Source organism: Callithrix jacchus, chromosome X, assembly GCF_049354715.1.
Source record: "Callithrix jacchus isolate 240 chromosome X, calJac240_pri, whole genome shotgun sequence".
Lineage (NCBI taxonomy): Eukaryota > Metazoa > Chordata > Mammalia > Primates > Cebidae > Callithrix > Callithrix jacchus.
The window spans coordinates 97,921,890-97,944,497 of NC_133524.1; the positions used below are offsets into that span (position 1 = coordinate 97,921,890).

The 22,608-nt window shown below is 35.4% G+C and overlaps 1 long non-coding RNA gene across 1 annotated transcript; it reads left to right on the forward strand.

The window, feature by feature from the left end:
* The first annotated feature begins 374 nt into the window (after positions 1-374).
* On the forward strand, positions 375-17,902 carry LOC144581253 (uncharacterized). The gene is made up of 2 exons (XR_013531831.1): positions 375-551; positions 15,365-17,902. It is a non-coding gene; the product is annotated as an uncharacterized LOC144581253 (long non-coding RNA).
* Positions 17,903-22,608: the final 4,706 nt, after the last annotated feature.

Below are 22,608 nucleotides of genomic sequence, written 5' to 3' on the forward strand. Positions count from 1 at the left end.
CACACCAGCCTCTGCAATATATTCTAGTTGTTTGGGGGATGTTATCCTACTTTATATATGAGGCCAGGAAAGGGTAAAATCCTCTATTCACTTACCTGGTTTTAGACCCACGTTTCCCTGTATGTATTGTCATGTCTGTAGTAGAAACAAAACCAGGTTGGCTTAAAGTTGCTGAGTATGGTAAACATACTAAATCATGCATATGTAGCAACTCATTTGACACCAGTTTTAAAGGTGGGGTGATGGAAAAGTGAATTAACATTTTTCCTCGCTCCTATTGTTAGATGAGAGAAAAAAGATTTGTGAGGCGATGGGGTGGGGAGGATTAATTCCTTTAAAATAAATTCACTTTGATGTACCTGTGTGACACTCAGATGGCGATATCCTATTGTCACTTGAATGTATTGATCTGGTGCTCAGAGGCGACAAATGGGCTACAAATAAGGATTTGAGAGCCACTGGAGGACGGATGATAACTGAGCACGTGGAAGTAGATGTGATCCTCCAGAGAGAAGCTGCAGAGTCAAAGAGTGAAGGGCTGCAAAAGAATTGTAAGGGACTATGGGCAACTGGGGAGAGAAGCATAGAATTGAAACAATGTATACCCTTCCAGATAATTTTACTGTTCATATACTTATATATTCTTTACATCAAATTGGATCATACTATTGATAAGTTTTCGGTGCCTGATTTAAAACTTTTCTCCTCAAAAAACAATAATATTCATCGGAGATATAATATTTGAAAAAATAGAGTTGAGGAGTACAAACTTGTGCCTTGATCCAGATATGTAGCTTAAACATCTAAAAAAATCCAGATTAAGCCATGTTGAACTTGAGGTGTGGAGTGATTTTTACACCTGGGGTGAAAATGAGGCTAACTCAAGTAGTAAAAAGCCCCAGTGAGGCAGGTACAGGTCTGACTAGCATCCATCCGCTCCTCTCCCCTTTCCCTTGTTCCTTCTCATTCTTCTTTCCACTTCTTTCCTCTTACTTTCCTTATCCTTCTGGGATATCATTGGTGGTAGCCTCTCTGGGCTTCTCTGACCTTTCAACTCCCATAACACCATGCCATGTACCAATGGGCATTTAATACAGAATAATAACTGACATTGCTCTGGTTGCAAGGTGATCCTGGGTGTGACTGGATGCCAAGGATTTTTGGAACCTTTCTTGGACAGAACAGAGACTGAGAAGGAACTAGTCTTAGCTTGGCATGGTCACACGTGCACTGCATGCATTTTTGATGTCCTGCATTTGATCTTATTTAGACTAAATAACCCGGAGTTTTGGGGAAGGTGTATGAGACAGATGTGTGACTGCCTGGTCCAGGCATATCAGGTCACATGCTGATGTCCCAACGTTTTCACATAGGAGATTGTCACCCTCAATCCTTTCGGGAGGGACAGAGTTCTAGGATTGTAGCTGCGGGAGGGACAGAGTTCTAGGATTGTAGCTGATTGTGGCAGTCCATTGGGGCAGGGAGGAGGCAATGTCCTCTATTTGGAGAGGATGGCAGTTCCTGGGAAACGAAGGAAGCCAGAAACCCAGAGGATGTCCTGCTATTTTGATTTTGTTCTCATCTAACAGTGTTAGGAATATAAGTGGGTCTATCCCAGTGCAAACATATTCAAAGAAGATTTTACAAAAGCAGAGTGTTGTTCTGTTATAAATTGTCACCCAATATACATAATAATTTAAGACTCAGGAAATGGATTTTCTTTTTTGAAAAATTCACATTTTTCCTGTCTCATTTCAAAAGACATTTCAAGTGTAGGCTTAGCAAATTGATGTGGTTCAGGCAAATTTTATGTTTATGGCTCTCTTTCATTAATTTCTTTGCTAGGTTCCCTCGAGAATGGCTTTTCAGATAATGATTCATACTATTTTCAATGATAGCTTTTTACATTAATTTTGCATCACATCCCAGGCTGAAGGTTTTCTTTGGTTTCTCTGTTTAAATCATGGCTCTTCCTTGCTTTTAAGCCAGAGCTGTCTCACCATCATCCTGAGGTTCCTGATTTGCCCAGCTCTGAGGCTGTGGTATTAGCAGGATAAGTAATGTTTACTTGTCTGAGTGGTATCGCTCCTTGCTTGACCCTTTCCACTGAGGCCCTCTCAGGTATTGTGCTGAGGGCTTGGGCATACAGGCTTTCAGGGATAGGTGGGAGAGGAGGGAGAAGGGAGAGGGGTATGAAGGAAGCCTTATGAGAGGGGTAACTTTATTCTGACAGGGTGCCCTCAAAATAGGAGAACCTGGTGTATTCATCTCTGCTGTGAGGATAAAGTTGTTGCTGAAATCCAGTCCCTGTATTCAAGAGCTGCAGCACATTTCTCCCTGGACACATTTGTAAATTTGTCTTTTCAAATGCCCCTTTAGCAGAGGCAGAGCATCACTAGGTGGTAGTTTTATGACTATTAACATATATGATCAAATTGGCTATCAGCGTTTAAGAGATATGTACTGTTTTTAGCAGTGTGATTTACTTTTTAAAATTTTAGTTTTTATAATGACAAATGATAGAAGTGTGTATATATATATGGGGTACAGTTATGATACATGAATACATTGTGGAATGATTAAAACAGGCCAATTAACATATACATCACCTTACATACTAATCATTTGTGGTGGTAACATTTTAAATCTACTTTTTAAGCAATTTTGAAATATTATTGAGTATAGTGTCCATGCAGTGAAAGGGACTACTAGAAATTATTCCTCTTGTCTAGCTGAAACTTTGTACCCTTTAAGGAACATCTCTCCTCTCCTTGTGCTTCCCCTTATCCCCATCCCCTGGTAACTACCATTCTACTTTACTTCTACAAATTCAACTTTTTAAGATTCCAAATATAAGTGAGATCATGCATTATTCGTCTTTTTGTGCCTGATTTATTTCACCTAGTACAATGTTTTCTAGATTAACATGTTATTGCAAATGTTGCAACTGACAAATTTTTGTTCTTTTTTTTTTTTAAGATACAGGGTCTCATGTTGCACAGGCTGCTATCAAACTCCTGGGCTCAAGTGATCCTCCCACCCCAGCCTCTGAAGTAGCTAGGACTACAGGCCAGTGCCGCTATCCCTGGCTGGCTAGAATTTTCTTCATTTTAAAGGCTGAATTTTTTCCATTGTATTTCCATTTGCATCTACCACATTTTCTTTACCATCCAATGATGGACCCTTAGGTTGATTCCATGAATTAGCTATTGTGAATAATGCTGCAGTGAACATGGGAGTTCACTGATCACTTTGACATACTGAGTTCAATTACTTTGAATATATATGCAGAAATGGGATTGCTGGATCATATGGTAATTATAATTTTAGCTTTTTGAGTGGCCTCTATACTTTTTTCTGAAATGGCTGTACTAATTTACATTCCCACCAACAATGTTTGAGGGTTTCCTATTCTCCACATTCTTACCAAAAAAGATTCTCTTTTTATCTTTTTGATAGTAGGCACCCCTAACACATGTGAGGGGATTGCAGGGGATAGCTCATTGCAGTTTAATTTGCATTTCCCGATGATTCAAGATGTTGAGCATTTTTTTTCTCATATCTGTTGGCCATTTGTTTGTCTCTTTTGAGAAATGTCTTTTCAGATCCTTTGCCCATTTATAATTGAGTTGCTTGTTTTCTTAGTATTGAGTTGTTTGAGTTCCTTATATATTTTGGATATTAGCCCCTTACCAGATATGTGATTTGCAAATATTTTCTCCCAATTTGTGGGTTATCTCTTGGCTCTGTTAATTGTTTCCTTTGTTGTGCAGAAATGTTTTAGTTGGAGATAATCCCATTTGTCTTTTTCTGCTGTTGTTGCCTGTGCTTTGGTTGTCATGTCCAAGAAATCATTGACCAGACCAATTTTGTGGAGCTTTTATCCTGTTTTCTGAATGATATATGCTCTTACAGCAGGAGGAGACTGCAGTATTTGCAATGCATTCTCCCTTACACGTTGTTGATTTCTTAATTTTCTGGATTTTTAAAAATGGGAAATAATACCTAGTTACTAAAAGTTTTTGAAATCTGAGCAAAATTGTTCCTACTTAATTCTTTTTCCCATTTTCAGTCCTCTGTTCACTAAATGATGATTTTGACTATTTTCATGTTAATTGTTGTGGCCTCCTTACAATAAGCTATAGTGAAAATCCAGACTGAATTAAATGGATTCATAAAACAAAACTTTTCATTTTTATTATCTTCCATCATTTAAAATGAGTTCAAATGGTCTCCTTTTTTGATATTAGAAATGATGGAATATAAAGAAGACCAAATAAAACAACATATAAAACATTTTATAAATCTTTGATTCATTGGACTTGGAGAATGATTCTTTAAAATCAGTTACTAATCACTATCAATCATCATGTCTTCTTAAGTTGGTTCATATAGTCTATAGCCAAATTATAAATTTGGCTTATAATATCAGGGTAAACCCTTATATTATGAATGTCATGACTTGTGAACGTTTATAAATATATGCCACATATAGACAACATTTGTTTAGGTCACTATGGTTATAACTGAGGAAATATTATGGTATTACTAAGACCCTGGAATTGTTTTTCAGCTATTCAAAAAAATTGTTTTTATGCCTCTCAGCTCATACCTGTTTTTCAGCTATTTTTTTAAACTACTGATAGAAGTCTCAGTGTAGAAAGAGACATATATATATGTTTCAGTGTAGAAAGAGAAAAAAAACTATATATGTTTATATATATATGTTTGAGTGTAGAAAGAGAAAAAATTAGCATCTGGTAACAAAGACTATATTATAGTCTCTGCATCAGAGGACAGGATTTTGCATTGAACTAGCCATTTGACTACCACTTGGAGAAATATTTGGGGGTTACCAGCACTCTGAGAGATTATTTTTCACAATGAGCTGTATTTTAATCTTCTTTATTGTGTTTTCTTAGACCATAGAAATAACAAATGCTTATTAAAAATTAAAACAGGTAGGGCCAGGTGCGGTGGCTCACGCCTGTAATCCCAGCACTTTGGGAGGCCGAGATGGGTGGATCACAAGGTCAAGAGATCAAGACCATCCTGGTCAACATGGTGAAACCCCGTCTCTACTAAAAATACAAAAAATTAGCTGGGCATAGTGGCACGTGCCTGTAATCCCAGCTATTCAGGAGGCTGAGGCAGGAGAATTGCCTGAACCCAGGAGGCGGAGGTTGCAGTGAGCTGAGATCGTGCCATTGCACTCCAGCCTCAAAAAAAAAAAAAAAAAAAAAAAAATTAAAACAGGTAAATATATAAAGTAAAATATACAAATTGCCCTCTTTCCATCCACCTTTACAGAGTTATCTACTATTACCAATTTGATGTTGTCCATGCATATACATAGTGATTATACATACATTTTTAACAGAAAATGAACTCTTACTCCATATGGTGTTCTATTCTGTAACCATTTTTTTCACTTAAAATACGTCATGCGTATTCTGCCATGCATATCTTACCTCATTTAACTGTGTTCATGATGTCATTCTCTGTAGATGATCTACATTTTCATGTAGTCATATCCCTCAGCCTTTTACTTTATGGCTTCTAGGTTTTGGGTTGTGCTTAGGCCTTTTCCACACCACAATTTAAAAATAATTTTTATATTGTCTTCAAATAGACAAACTCACAGTTTGTAAAAGGTAGTCTAATAAGTGGCTTAAGTGAATGTGACAACACTTCATTGAAAGCAATCTTAGATTTTTCCAACTATAGTCAATAATAATTGTATACCCTAAAATAAGTCAAAGAGTGTAATTGGATTGCTTGGAACTTAAAGGATAAATGGTTGAAGGGATAGACATCTCACTCTCTCCATGATGTGCTTATTTCGTATTGCATGCCTGTATTAAAACATTACATGTACTCCATAAATATACACACTATGTACCCCCAAAATTAATAAAAATTAAAGTTAAGAAAACAATCTTAATGTTGTCCTAGAACATATGACAATGAATAATCTCATCAGTGTACTTGAGAGTTTGAAAGTCTGCTGGCTATTCCATTCTTCCAACAAGACAGTTATTATATATTATCATATGCACTTGGAACCAAAGATAAGAAACTGATCTTTTTGAGGCATAGAATTGAGTTGTCAGATCTAGAGGGTTTAGGCACTATGAGCTAAGATATTTTGGTGGACACTTACAAAATAAAGTAATATGCTTATCAAAAATGGTAAAATATAGATTTAAATTTATAAAATAAAGTTGGGTACAAATGGAAAAAATAGTAAATCATATAATAGAATAATGAAAAAAAATGAAATAAGTATCAGAGGGACATTAAGACTGATACAATTGGTTGAACTAGCAATTGATGCAATCATTCTATGCACCAGTTCAGTAAGTTTCATAGATAGATTATAGCCATTTACTAGTGACATATGTTCTTTTAATCAAAAGAAATAAGAGAATAATGTTAACACATGGCTATATAGTATAATAGTCCCTAAAAACTTGCTAGAATGGAGAAAAGATGTTGACTTTTAAAATATGCACCACATTTTCTGATTTGCTTATTTATTTTTTAACTTTTAAATAGTCCCTCGTTTTTTAGAAGAATGCAATCATTATCAGTTGTAAATATAAATTAATTTGATCTTTCCCCAATTTTATACTAATTATTTCTTATCTTATTGCAATAGTTATAATCTCAAAAAACACTTAAAAATGGAGATTGTGAGTAACAGTGACTTGTTTCTGGTTTTAGTGGGAATTACTTTGGCATTTCATGGTTTGAATGTGGATTGCTCTTGATTGTTGGTAAAAAGTATTTTTAATATTTAAGTCATTCCCTTCTATTTCTATTAGTGTCTGTTAGGATTAGCTGCTGCTGTTTTTCCCTAGTGCCTTTTCAACATCTATTAATGGAATCATGCACTTTTTCTTCTTTATTTTTTTATGTAGTTAATTATTTTGATAGAATTCTTGGGGGAAAAAAGACATTATCTGTCTCAAAACACACATAGAAAAACATTTTTAAAGAATTTTTTAGAAAAGAGAATTCAGCTTCTAGTCCCAGCTATCTGAGAAGCTGAGCCTGAGAGGTTGAGGCTACAGTGAGCCATGATTGCGCCACTGTACTCCAGCTTTGCTGACAGAGTGAGACCCTGCCTCAAAAGAATTTGGTGTTTGACTATTTATTTTTGCCTTTATAGATCTATCCCTATCAGGTAATAGTATAATTTTTTTTCTTGCTATACTTCTGAGATCTATTTGTCTACATATTTTATAATTTGTTAGTTTTTTATTTTGTTTTCTTAATATTTATTATTGATAACTGCTTATAGTTATCTTTTTATATACTATCTTTAACAGATTTTGGTCTTAGCTTTGTTAGCTTTACAAAATTTATTGGTGAACTTTTTCCTGTTTTCCGGTAGAGTTTACATAACATTGTTATCTTTTCCTTAAAGGTTACATAGAACCCAACTGAAAAATGATCTCCTTTTGGTTTGTTTTACAATGGTAAATCTACAAACACATTTCCAATCTCATCTGTAGTAACTGATCTAGTAAAATTTTCTATTTCTTGGGTTAATGTTGGTAAGTTCAATTCTATTAGGAAATTATATGCTACTTTTATATTTTCAATTTTGATATCATAGGTTTATGTGTAAAATTATAATAATTTTAATCACATCTATTTGTGTGGTTCAACCCTTTAATAATAATTTGTATACTTTTTATTTCTCTGTGTTTTCTTAGTCATACTCATGATAAGTTTATGTATTTTATTGGGGATTTAAAAATCAGCTTTTTTATTTGTCATTTTTACAATTGCCTTTTTTTGGTCATTATTTTAAACTACAATTTTACTAATTTATTCTACTGTCTGGATTATTTCTATTGTGCTTTCTAATTTCTTCAAGAAGAGTGCTTATTAGTTTTATTTTTGGTTTTATTGAATAATAATGGTAATTATGACTGGATTTTTCTCTTAGTATATCTTTAGCAATGGCACAATAAGGTTTGATATGATGTGTTCTCTTTTTCTCTGCTTTCCACATAACTTGCAATTTTATTTTTAATTTTCTTTTTGACATGGGGTTATTTTGGAGATTATTGCTATATTATCAGGCAGTTACTTTTTATGGTCATTTTTATTACTTATTTCTAATTTTATTTTGTTAAGATAAGAGGATATGCCTATATATTTTCTCCTTTTTAGAGTTTATTAATGTATTTTTATGTTGTTGAGGACATGATCAATTTTTTAAAAGTTTTATACATGTAAGAAAAAAATGCACATTCTCTTCTTATATCATGCAAATTTCTTTCTATTGAGTTAATATTGTTGGTTGATTATTTAGATCCTCTAGGTCTTTGATTATCTTTTCATTTAATGAGTTGGTCAAATTTTGATAGAGGTGTATTAAAGTTCTCCTTGTAATTGTAAGAGTTTTTGCTTTATCTGTTTAGTTGCAATGCTGTTTGGTACATACAAGATTATTACTTATAAGTTCTTTTTAAGTTTTGTCTTTTTAAATTCATACAAATAATGATTTAAACTGTGTTCTTTAGAGCTTCCTTTGGCTTATATTAATATTTGCAATCATGTTTTCTTTTTGCTTGCATATGCCTGATATCTCCTTGCTCATTGATTTGTTTCAACATTTCTTTGTTGCTTTGTTTTAGGTGTGTTTCTTGTAAAGAACACATAAGCTGAATTTTTTATTCACTATCATGGTCTGTGCCCTTTTACCTTTAGTGCAACAGTTAATACCCTTGATTTGATTCTCTTCATTTTGTTTTATGTTCCTATTATTTTTACTATTAATTTTATTTATTGAGCCCCATTTTCCTGTTTCTTACATTTTTAGTTTATTCAAACTTCTACTCTTACACATTTATTATATTGTTAATTTGGAAAATTTACTATGTTTTTCTGCACACTTCATTCCATGGGTGCTAGCACTCAGAATCAAACAATATTTCTCTACTGTTGAATCCAAATGAGATAATTATACCGCCTGTTGAGGTACCTTATTTTCCCACTGCTCCCTGACTCCAACAATAGGAAACCTTTGGAAACGTTTATACAAAGTCCAAGTAGCATTCAGTACATAGTGGTTAAATTTGTGATCAGAATTATAGTGAGTTAAAAGGTATTTATTTAAAAGCCGTATTTTCTCAGGTGAGTTTTAAATCACTATCTCAATTTCCTTATGTGAAAATGAAGCTAAGAATTGTATTATCTCTTAGTAAGGTCGTTGAGCTGTTATGTAAAGTGCTTAGAGCAGCACCTGACAAGTACTAAGTGCGCAATAAATGCCCCCTGTGATAATTTAGACATGGATTGTAGTCTTTCTGAATTTTTGCATGCTTGAATATATCTTACTTCACCTCGACTTCTGATGATTATCTAGGTTGGACACACAATTTGGGGGTTACTGCTCTTTCCTTTTAGTAGTGTGTGTATGGTATTTCCTTGTTTTCTTATCTCCAGGATGGCAAGTAAAAATAATTTACTCGTTGGATATTTTTCTTTTTTATGTAACTTTCTTATAATATCTATCATTGGAATTTTTGAATTTTATAATAATACTTCTAGGCATTTGAACTTTTAAAAATTAATGCTGTCTGGAACTTGGGGTATCTTTTTATTGTTTAGCCTCAAGATTTTCTTTAGAGAAATTTTTCTTCATAATTTCTTTACCTGTCACTTATCCATCTGTTTGTTTTCTTCATCCTAGAAATTCATTAATGTATTAGACCTTTTGGATCCATCCTCCAAGATTTGTCTTTTCCTTCATCATTTTCATTTATTGTTTAGATTTTCACCTGATTACCTTGGCTGCTTATTTTTTTTTTCAACAGTGATGCTCTCTCTTTCATTTAATCTGAGGTTTTAAATTTGAAAATCATGTTTCTCAATTCCAGAAATTATTTTTCCTGTTTTAATTGTATATCTTTCAGTGTTATTATTGTTTTTTGCTAAATGTGATATTTGACTTTCTATAGTTCTATTTCAATCAGAAATAATAAACATTTTGAAATGCACAGATAATGGATATGAATTGTCACCCATGGAAATACTACAAGGGACTGGAGAAATTTGGAGAATGGAAAACTCCAAGGAAGATCTTTTGGGGGATAGGCAGAACTGGCATTGATTGAAATCAATTTTGTGATTCTGTATTTTTTCACTCTATCAACGTTTTACTTCATATACTGTTTCTTAGACGTACCTAGAGAGGCCTACCTAAGTTATTGATTAAAGATTTTAAGAAAGTATCTTTAGACTGTAATTCATAATATACTTACTCTCTCAATTTGTCTTCCCCATCTCTTCCAAGTTTCTGATGTTTCTTTTTTCTTTTCTTTTCTATTTTTTTTTTTTTTGAAACCGGAATTTCTCTCTTGTTGCTAGGGCTGAAGTGCAATGGTGTGATCTCGGCTCACTGCAACCTCTGCCTCCTGGGTTCAAGCGATTCTCCTGCCTCAGCCTCCCGAGTAGCTGGGATTACAGGCACCACCACTGTGCCCAGCTAATTTTCATGTTTTTAGTAGAGACGGGGTTTCACTATGTTGGCCAGGCTGGTCTTATACTTCTGATCTCAGGTGATCCACTCACCTTGGCCTCCAGAAGTTCTGGGATTACAAGTGTGAGCCACCGAGCCTAGCAGTCTCTGATATTTCACATTAGCACGTTGATCCAGCTACCATTATTGTATGTTGATTATTTTAGTTGCAGCTTAAAAATAACTGTGCTCAGAATTTAGTGTCAGAAGAAAGCAGGATACGAGCAATTACGTTGAGTAGAGATTGGCTTGACTAACAGCAGATACCATTTCTCAATGGGATCATTTTGTATATGCCCAAGGGAAACCTCTGAATAGTCAGAAGGAAGAAAATATACAATGATTTATAAAGGAATGGGATGATAGATAAAGAAAACTGTTAAACATTGTCACATACCCTCTGACTGGAATCCCGGAAAGAGAGTGCTATATCTTCCTTTCCTTGAAGATAGTTTCTTACTTTTCTTTTTTTTTTTTTACAGTAGACACCTGACAGTTATCACTTCAAGTTTCTTACTTTTTCTTAAAAAAAGATTTACCATTTCATTGGAGATTGTAAATATTTACACGTGCATATATGACAGAGTAGTATGATTTATATGTAAACTTATGTTCTTACTTTTCCCATGATGTTTCTTACTTTTCCATTTTCCCATTCCTTGCTTCAGGAAAGGTTCATGAAAGGGCTTTTTGATTTCTCAAACCTAAACACATGAAGATATCATGTTAAGTATAGTTGGTGCTCTACACTAAGATGTATCAAACTATGGCTTTATTTCTATTTATGCTTGTCAAGGATTCATGTCTTGCATTAGTTGTTGAAAACTTCATGCCACTATCTTTTCAAATATTGTCTGTTCCTCATTTTCTCTAGACTCTCTTTATGGACTTCATTCTAGGTATATTTTGAAACTTTCCCTTTTTCTTCCATGTCTTCTAGCTTCTCATTCATATTTTGTACTGTTTTATCTTTGTGTGCTGCATTCTGGGTGATTTATTGAGATCTGTATTTGAATGTCCTAATTTTCTCCTTGCTTTTAAGTTTGTCTTTGATAGGGCTATAAAAGTTTCACCAGTGTCAGATTAAGTTTTTTATTAGGGCATGTCCTTTGGGTTTTCTCACATGTACAGATTATGAATTCTTCCTATTAATGGAGCTGCCCTGGATTCTGATTGCTCCCAGGGGGCTCTGTATTCACCCATGACCTCCCATAAAAGCTGAGCTTTCTTCTCATATTTCTTTACTGTGGGATAAAGTTTTCTAGTTATCATTTCATGTACTGGTTGTTTTTCTGTGCAGTCTAGATTTAGATCACAGCTCAGTACCAGCTTCCTGTCTTCCATTGCTTAGAGGCATGGTTTTCTGGCCCCATGTGGGATTAAATCCTGGTCTCTTGATCTTAAAGCCAATAGCCATCTGTCTTTATCTCTAGCTCATTGTTGCTAGCTCCTTCTTTGCTTTTTGGAGATTTACATTTTATGATCATGAAATGTAAATATTGACGATATTACTGTTTTTAGAGAAGGTGAGCATTCTATCATATCTGTGAGTTTCAAGTGGGAAGGGGGAAACTTTCTAAGTCAGTTCAGTCTGCTATTGACTGGAAGTTTGCTGAACAGTTTTGTTGGATTAGATTGCGTAGGTGACATGTCATACCTGTTAAGAGAAACCTGAAGCATGACGGCCTTATATTGCTTCCAGATATACAGTATAGAGTCTAACGAGGTTTTCAGCATCTCAGCATAGCAAATGCAGGGAAGCAGCAAAGAAAGTCTTGATCATTCAAGGTTGACACAAACAAAATAGAAAGCCACAATATCTGTAGGGTTCATGAGGAAGGAATGAGAATGGTGAATTATGTAGAACGATAATACTAGACTCACTTGGACCTCTTTCAACAACTCTAAGGTGCTTCATAAGCATCTTTGAAGTTAGACACATCATGGAAAACACAGTAGATCCTAAATTGTTTCCATTTCAGCATCACAATGGGATAGGAAGACAAAATATAAATCATGAGTATTGCTATAGAAAATAAAAGCTGGATGTTTTATACACTTGAGTTTGTGGACTGTGATTTATTCCAATTATACGTATGTGTTAGCTATGGAATTGTGCAGGATGTGTGATTATAAGACATTTATGTAATCCTCTTTGCCTAGTTAATTATACTTTTCCTTATTTCCTCTCAAATTTTAATTCCTTAGGGACGTTTTCTTTGTTCCCTCTAGCCCCTTAGAGTATGTCTTGATCTTCTACTATATACTCTTATATACATACCTGCTTTCCATTCCTTCTTTGTATTTACATGGAATTCTAATTATTTGTACACTCATGTGATTATTTGATCAATGTACATACCCCATTAGTCTATGAGCTTCATGAATACAAAGACCTAGGTGCTCAATAAAGACTTACTAAGTGAATGAATGTATATAATACCTATTTGCATTGTTTGAAATTTTTACAATGACTATATTAGTTTTACTGTTAAAAATCATCCTATTTAGAGCAAATATAAACTTTCTGGGACAGTGGTGTTTAATATATTTAGGGTTATGCTTCCAATTAAAAACACGTTAATAATATATCTTATAGCCTCTCACCTGGAAAACTCACATGCACTGTCCCCTCACTCCCAAAACACAGGCTCGTATACAATTTCCAGGAATTTATAGACCTGTCCAGTTGAGAACACCTGGTCTAGGTTAATCAGTATGGTCAGCAGGTGAGAGTTTCTTGTACACTGTCCTCATCCTGGCTGAGGGGCCACTAGGGAGGAAGATGACTAGCAGGCAGCAACCCTGCAGTAAGGCTAGGTTCCCTAGGTTCCTTGGAGATGCAGAGTTTGGGCATGAAAGGCCCACAAGACTGCACTGCTCGGGACAGGTGGGAGGCAGCAGATAGGGTCCAGGGAGACTTACGCTCAGGCACTGTGAATAAAGGCAGAGTGGGCAGATAGCTGGGTACACTCTCCTAGCAATCACTTCTCCAGGCATCATGAGCACCCTCAGCTGCAGTGGTCTAGAAGGCATGTGTTCTGGTTTCCAGTGACTCTTTTTCTTAGCTGGGGCTGGGTTAACCCTATGGGAGTTTAAGGGAAGGAGGAAGGAAGGATACAAAAACATTCACTGAAGTCACCACCTTGGTTACCTGTCCAGGTATATTTTTGGAGTCAGCAAGAGTCAGGTGCCCATATGAAGGAGATGAGAAGTTCTGAAATATGAGAGGGGATGATGGGGGGGCAGCACCTTCCCCCTACCTTGACTGGGCAGAAAGGATAGGACCATCTCTGCATTCCTAATACCTCTCAGCATCAATCTCACAGCTTTTCCGTTTGCCTAGGGTTAAATCTCATTGTTTAGAAGGATTCAGTCTAATCCTTCTAAATACTTTATCAAAAACCGTACTAATTACCTTATTAAATACCTTAGCATGTTTATAAACTCTTCTTCTGCAGAAAAGCAATACATTCATAAAACTTAATTGGGCTAAAGCACTTCCTCTCTCTTGTTTTTTTTTTTTTTGAGACTGGGTTTCACTCACTCTGTTGCCCAGGCTGGAGTATAGTGGTGCGATTTTGGCTCACTGCAAACTCCTAGGTTCAAATGATTCCTCTGCCTCAGCCTCACAAATAGCTGGGATTACAGGCATGCACCGCCATGCCCGGCTAATTTTTTAATATTTCGTAGAGACATGGTTTCACCATGTTGGGCAGGCTGGTCTTGAACTCCTGGTCTCAAGCCTCCCAAAGTGTTGGCATTACAGATGTGAGCTACTGCGCCTGGCCAGAAATATTTTTTATGATAGATTTCCCCCCAAATTAATTCCTTATTAATTTTTCAGTGACAATAACTTCATTTTTTTCCTGATTGTAAAAATGATTGCATGCTGATTTTTTGTTGTTGTTAGGTGGTTTTTTTTTTTTTTGAGACGGAGTCTCACTCTGTCACACCTAGGCTGGGGTGCATTGGCATGATCCAGGCTCACTGCAACCTCTGCCTCCTGGGTTCAGGTGATTCTCCTGACTCAACCTCCCAAGTAGCTGGGACTATGAGACTACAGGCATGTGCCACCCCACCCACCTAATTTTTGTATTTTTAGTAAAGATGGGATTTCACCATGCTGGCCGGGCTTGTCTTGAACTCCTGACTTCAGGTGATCTGCCTCGGCCTCCCAAAGTGCTTAGATTGCAGGCTTGAGCCACCATGCCTGGCCACTGATGCTTATTTTTTAAGACTCTAATAGTACACAAGGAAATGAAAACATGAGGAAGTACAAATCTCATGTTCATTCTCTGCCTCTGTTACTGACATCCTGTCCGTTCTCTAATTCCAATCCCTGCCTGTCTTTCCACCCTCACATTTTGGGGGGTGGACATATTTGCAGGGGAAATGGAAGACATTACTGATCATGGACATTGAGGGTGGAGAGAGAAACTTGGGCATCAAATTAGCCTTGCGAAATGTACCAGTGAGGTTGAAAACATTTGTAAACCATTGTCCAGGAAGCAGGCACTGAGACCAGCATTGTGGATGATTAATATCTTTTAAAAACATTTTATTATTCCCTCAACAAAGCTCTTGCAAACTGTAGTAGAGGCTGTTAGTGCTCCCCAATATCCGTCTTTTCTGCCTCCTCCTTGGAATCAGCTAGACTGGTCAATAGTGTTCTAGCTATAGTGATCATTGTTCCTTCTGATTGGGTGCAACCATGATACTAAGTTCTGGCCAAAGGATTGTGGCAGGAGTGATGTGTTCCAAATTTTCCCTCATAAAACCTCCTTATGCTTGACCTGTGCTCTCTCTTTTCTCGTCTATCAGCTGAATGGAGAGAACTTTGAGTACCTAGAGAAGGTTGGAGCTACAAGATGGAATGAGCCTGTGACCGTGAATGGCCACATGTAGCAGAGCCTCTCGGCTGACCTGGAACATTAACCTCAGACTCTTTTGGTAATGAGAAGTATATTTTTTAAGTCATACAATTTTTGAATCTTTCATTGCAACAGTTTAAACTTTTATACTACTACAACATTAATAGATTTCTTTGTTTCCTTGTTTTTGGACCTTAGGTGATAAGGATTATACTTACCATATTCCTCCCTTTGTAGCATACCATCTGCATTGGTCTAATCAAAACCCATTTTTGTTCTTTATTAATTCATTTACTACTTTATTTGTTTCCTTTCTTCTCTATTCGTTACTTCCATCTCCTCCCCAAAGGCAAACCATTCTAATATATTTGATGTGTATATTTTTATTTGTTTGAGTTCTTTTAAAAACTTACATTATTTTGTATGCATGAATTTAGAGAGTAGTATGGTGCTGTGGATCTCATTTTGGCTTTTTTTCCCAATCAATAATATTTTTTGAAAGATCCGTCTATGTCACTCTGTGTACATTGTCTGTAGTTTCACACTGTTGCATAATGTGCCATGGTATTCATCCACTCTAACTTCCTCATTTTCCTGGAAATAAAATCTAGATTGCTTCCAACTTTCTGTTACTTCATGCATGTCCCCTTATGGACCTATGTGAAAAGTGTTCTGGAATATATATTAAAAAATGGAATTGTTGAGCCATACAGCGTATGTATAATTCATTTATATATGTCAGATTGCTCTTTGGAATAGCAGTTCCAGTCTAAATTCTTAACAGCTGTGTGCGTTAGAATTCCTCTATCTCTGTACCCTCACTAACAGTTGGAATGTCCCAGCTTTAAATTTTTTGCTAGCCAAATAGGTATAAATGGATTTATAATTGAATTTTAATTAGCAGTTAACTGATTAATAATAAGTTTGAACATCTCTTCATGTATTTCTGAGCATTTTGGTTTTCCTCTTCTCTGGGTATATTTGTCATGTTTTGTCAGTTTATTTATTTTACTTTATTTTGTTTTTTGAGATAGGGTTCACTCTGTCACCCAGGCTGGAGTGCAGTGGCATGAACATGGCTCACTGCAGTCTTGACCTCCTGGGCTCAAGCAATCCTTCTGCCTAGCTGCTCCAAGTAGCTAGGACCAGAGGCATGCACCACCGCACTCAGTTAATTTTTAAAAATAGTTTTTCTTTCAGAGACAGAACCTTGCCATACCTGCCTTGGCCTCCCAAAGCACTGGCATTACAGGCAGAAGCCGCCTCATCTGTCCTCTTCTGTCTCTTTAGGACAGTGTATTCCTGTCCTTTTCTTTTGGATTTGCAGGAATACTTTGTATATGCTAGCTATTAATCCTTTGTTAAAGGTATTGCATATAAGTTTTCTCTGTCATCTATTAACTTTGTTTATAATGCCCCTTATTGAATAGAAATTCTTATTTTTTTGTAATCAAATCTATTAATTTTTTGTATCTTATGGCATCTACTTCTGAGGTTTTGTTTAAGAAATTGTTATCTAATTCTAGGCCACAAATATATTCTCCTATATTATCATCTATTAACTTTATAATTTTAGCTTTCATATTTATTTTATTATCTGTAGTCTGGATTTACACTTTGTGCCAAGGGGGAATTCCAGCTTTATTTTTCTTCAAATAGTGAGCCAGTCTTTTCAATACCATATATTCAACAGTCCATCCTTTCTCCATTGATTTGTGGTGCCAATTTTATAGCATATTAAGTTTCTGTATCTACTTAAATCTGTCTTTAAGCCTTTCCATTTATCTATTTATCTCTTCCACATTACTTTTTTTAGTATGATACGGCAGGGATAGCTGGTATTCACCAAGTGATTTTTGTACTTACTTTCCTAGCTTGCCTTACAGTTAGATTGAGGTCATATGACTATTTGAACTAGGTACTACAAACAAAGCAATGTTTATTATTACTGGGTTAAAGTTATTCAAAACTGGTGTATAAGGCTGTGTGTTTAGATGGAGGAACCACAAGATGCAAGAAGCCTTAGCTAGGTTCCTGAGTAACTGCATGGAAGACTGGAGAGCTGCCTAATCATTAAATTTTATGTAAATAGGAAATAAGACTTTGTTTACTTCACTGAGATTTTGAGGTTTGTTTGTTACTTCAGCATAGCCTATTGTTACTGTGACTGACACATATAGTGTATCTTACTATCCAGTGGAGTAAGTCTCCACTCTAGCCTTCCTTTTCAAATTGATGTAGCTCTTGTTGGATTTTTTAATTTCCATAACAGTGTTAGAATGTATCAACTAAGCTTTGATAGATTTGTAAAAATGTTAAGCCAACTCAGTGTTACCATTCTGATCATGACTTTTTAAAATATATTGCTGGATTCTACTTGCTGGTATTTTGTTTAAGATTTTCACATCTATATTTTGAGACTTGTTTGTAATTTCATTTTTATACTGATCTTGTCAGTTTTAATATAAAAGATATTTGTCTCATAAAATGCATGGAGAACCTTTCTTATTTCTAGCCCATAGAAGACTTGTACAAGATTGGACTTTATCTGTTCCATCTGGATCTATTTTTTTTTTGAGGAGAGGGGCAGGGAACTTTTAAACTAATGATTTAATTTTTTTCAGTGGTTATAGGGCCCTTGGGATTCTCTGTTTCTTTCTGAGCCAATTTTGGCAAGTTTTATTTTTCAAAAAGATGTATCAATTTCATCCACATTTTCAAATTCATTGTCATAAAGTTAATTATGGTATTCTCTTATCTGTTAAAATCACTGCTTATTCATTATCATATCATCTTGTTCATTGCCAATATTGTTTATTTTCACCTTTTTTCTTGATTAGTCTTACCAAAGGTTAGCTTTTTAAATTATATCTTTTGAGGACCAGTTTTTGGCTTTTTAAAATTCTATCAAATATATTTTTTTCTATTTCATCTATTTCTGCTTGTCTTTTTCATTTTATTATCTTTACACTTGTTCTATCGGTCTATCTTTAACTTTTGATTTGGATGCTTAGCTCATTAATGCTTACCTTTTTTTCTAGTCTAACATAAGATTTTTAAAACAGTTCTATGAGATATAATTCATCTAAACAATTCACCTACTTAGTGTAAAATTTAACCTTCTGTACTATGCTTCCAGAGTTGTGCAACCATCGCCATAATGAATTGTAGAATATTTTCATCACTCCAAAAAGAAACCTTGCACCTATGAGTTGTCACTCTTCATGTTGCCTCTGCCACTCCTTTCAACTATTACTTAACTTTCTGTCTCTATAGATTTGCCTTTTCTAGACATTTCATATAACATAAAAACTTAAGACCATAAATTTCCTTTGAAATACTGTTTTTATTGAGAACACATGGACACAGAGAGGGAAGCAATATACACCCAGGCCTGTTGGAGAGTGGGAGGTGAGGGGAAGGATCTTAGAGGACGGGTCAATAGGTGCAGCAAACCACTATGGCACATTCTGCATGTGTATCCCATTTTTTTTAGAATAAATTAAAAAAAAGGAAAATATAGTAATACTGTTTTTACTGAATCCTACAAATGTTGATACTTAGTGTTTTTGTTATTATTCAGTTTTCAGTGTTTCAAAATTTCTATTATGCTTCCTTTTTTAACCCATAACCTACAAAAAAATTTTTTTTTTTATTTCCAAAAACGACTAGAGGTGGTGGCTCATGCCTGTAATTCCAGCACTTTGGGAGGCTGAGGCAGGAGGATCACATGAGGTTAGGAGTTAGAGACCAGCCTGGGCAACATGGAGAAACCCATCTCTACCAAAAATACTAAAAATTAGCCATGCAATGTACTGTGCACCTGTAGTCCTAGCTACTTGAGTGGCTGAGGCAGTATGATTGATTGAGCCTGGGAGGTAGAGGTTGCAGTGAGCTGTGATCATGCCACTGCCCTCCAGACTGAGCGACAGAGTGAGAACCCATATCAAAATAAATAAATAAATAAATAAAATAAATTTCAAACACATGATTTAAAAAAACATTATCTTGTTATTTATTTCCATTTGAATTGAATTTTGGCCAAATAAAGTGATTATTATGACACTGATTCTTGGAAATTGTTGTTATCTTTTTATGGCCAAATTCATCATCATTATTATAAACAGTCCCTTATGCTTGAGAAGAAAGTGTATTCTCCTATTACTTGGTACAGAATTCTGTATATGTCCATTAAATCAGATTGTTGACCAAATTGCTCACAATCCTATTATCTTTACTATCAAGATATATTAATAGAATGTTTTTGTTTTCCATATCCTTTAAATACTTTGGAGAAGTATGTTGAATTCTTCCATGTGATTGTTGATTTGTTCATTTCTTTTTATAGTTCTGTAACTTTTTTTTCTATATACATATATCAGGTTTCCACCCTGATAAAGGGTGAAAACAAATGCAGCTCCCGGAACTCCAAGAGTAAGAGTTTGTATCACTTTATCATTGTGCTCTGCCACTAAAATGACAGCCCTGCATTCTCAGTCCTTGCATTTATTAGGCTGTATTCCTAAAAAGAGAGAACATGAATGTTCCTTGACCCGATTGTTTACCCGGACTAACAAATTAAAGCAAGGAAAGCAGGACTATTCAGTGCAAATAGTTGTGAGAACTGTACTTCTTTGTTCAGGCCCTGGACACACAATATAAAAGGTAATAACTATAGTACTAAATATTTAAGAAATGTTTCAACAGTCACATTTCAGGAATAATAGAATACTACATAGCTGATGCTTAATTCCTGGCACCTATTGTTATAATTTTACTAAGTTAAATCTGTCAAAGAACTACCCTTTTCAGATTTAGCCACACCTGAACTACGCTAGTACTTTCACATATGATGTGATTTAAGGCACAAAAACCCTGACCTTAGGAAATAAAATACTTCCGTATTGTGTGATTTGTAGCTTATTCATTAGGCCAGACCACACATCTCCGTATTGGAATAGGTTTCACCTGAATGAAGGTTATGGAAGTTTCCACTGTTAATCAGAGCAGATGAAGCTGGTTGGACTACCTGAATAGTAAGGATCAAGCCAGGAAATGCTAATGCATCCATCTTCCATATATGAACTCAAATACTACCTCTATCTTATCCAGAAGAAGTCCTTTTCCAGGAATGACGTATTTTCAGGTTCTCCATAGTAAGAGTTCAAAAATTCTTGGGTCTAACCTCACTCAGGGTCATGTTGTTACCACAGCAATGATATTATTTATTAAACAGCCATGGGTTCAATGTCATATGGGTTACAATGATCACAGCAAAACTGGGTAAGATCAACATTAGGCCCTAGGGTCCTTCATCAAGTCTCTCCTAGAAGGAGAAAAAGGAAAAAGGCCATCACCGCCATTATTATCACCACTGATCTCTTAAAAATATCTTCAAGCATTAGAAGCTGTCAAGCTTGCATTTGTGGATACAAGTTTTACAAAATTCTAATTTTGCTTAAAAGCTCAAATTTTATTATTGGCAACGAATCCTGTCAATAGTTTTTCTTCAAATCTCACTTCATTTATTTAAAAAAAAATCTCTGCTAAATACCCAAGTCTGAAAACCCATAGTTTGTCTGCCAGTCATTCTTCAAGTAAAAATAATGTTCCGTGAAAAAAGCAGCTAATTCAGTGCACAACTCAAATCATTATGCAAATATTTACCTTAGAGACAACCATTGTCCTAAGCTATGCAGCAGATGTGCTTTGTGCATATTTCCTATTTCATCACACGAAGTATTAAAAAGACATGCACTGACTCACTGAGATTTTATCATATATAATTTTTGTAAATAAGAACTGTATTAAAGACATTTAAAAATGAATTTGGATTTAAAAAAATTTGAGCGTGTGGTTCTAAAGAATGCACTCACTGTTAGTACAGTTTGGGGACACTGCCATAATCCATGCTAAGGTCCCAGCAGTTTTACCATTGCTTTTGCACCATCAGTGCAAATGTCAACCTGGTGAAAACAGCAAATAACATGTTACTATTGTTTTGAAAAGAGTTTTGACCTTACAGTTTCAGGGACTTGCAGTAGTCCATGGACTATACGTTGAGAACTGCTGACATACAATAGGATTCCAACTGAATGAAAAAAATACACATTATATAATAAACATCTGAAAAAATTTTCACCCAGTTTTAATTGTGTGGACGTTTTAACTGATGACACAGGCTGTTACATGTAGTTAATGTCTTTTCATGCCAATGTAGAAGTATATCACAGTTTTAATAATTATTTTTAATAGATAAATAAGAATTGTATATACTTAGGGGTAAACATGACATTTTGATGTATGTATACATTGTGGAATTGCTAAACCAAGCTAATTAACATATGCATCTGCCCCATATAGTTATCTTCTGTGGTTAGAACACTTAAAATCTACTCTTTCTGCAATTTTCAAGTTTGCAATATACTGTTATTAACTATAAAGGGTGTCAGGAAAGCAGGCTGGTTTTGGAAAAAATCTCTGGGAACCTCCCATTGTCTAATTGCTTCACTGGGCCAGGGAGGAGAGGGAGAAAGTTATGCCTGCTCATAAGTGAACTTGAGAGTGCGGATGGGGCCTCTCATAAAGGCCTCACCACTGCCCCTCTTCTAAAAGAGAGCAGACCTGACCCTCTAACCTTAGGAAGCCAACCACTGGTCTGTGCGAAGAGTCATTCTTTCTGCCACAGTGCTTTTTTTCTCACCCCAAATGGTGACTTACTTTTGTCATTGTGCTGTCTCCACAGTTGCCCCCAAAAGAGGGCTCTTCCCTGTCAGGACCTGCATGAGGTTATACAATCCTCCCTCTTTGTTGATCCACAGACCAGCGTCACGCAGCAGATCTTCATCTTTCTTGTTTTGTTTTGTCTCTTATTACCATCATACACTAACAGTTCCTTTAGTCACCACCCCATTTCACCCCTCAGTATCTCCTGCTTGGTTTATTTTAAATTTCTAATAAATGTTCAGTCTCCAACATAGCTCCAATCCATCTTTCACATTGCCATCATATTATTTTTCCTTTTGTCAAAAATGTTCAGCAACTCAAATAATATGACAGGGTATTATTTCAGTATTTTGGTTTGGAGTTCAGGATCTTTCTCAAATTTTCCTCACTCTGAATTTTCACATTTATCCCTCATCATTCCTCTTCCCATGGCTTCCATTCCAAGCAAGTTCGCTACCTACCTATCAC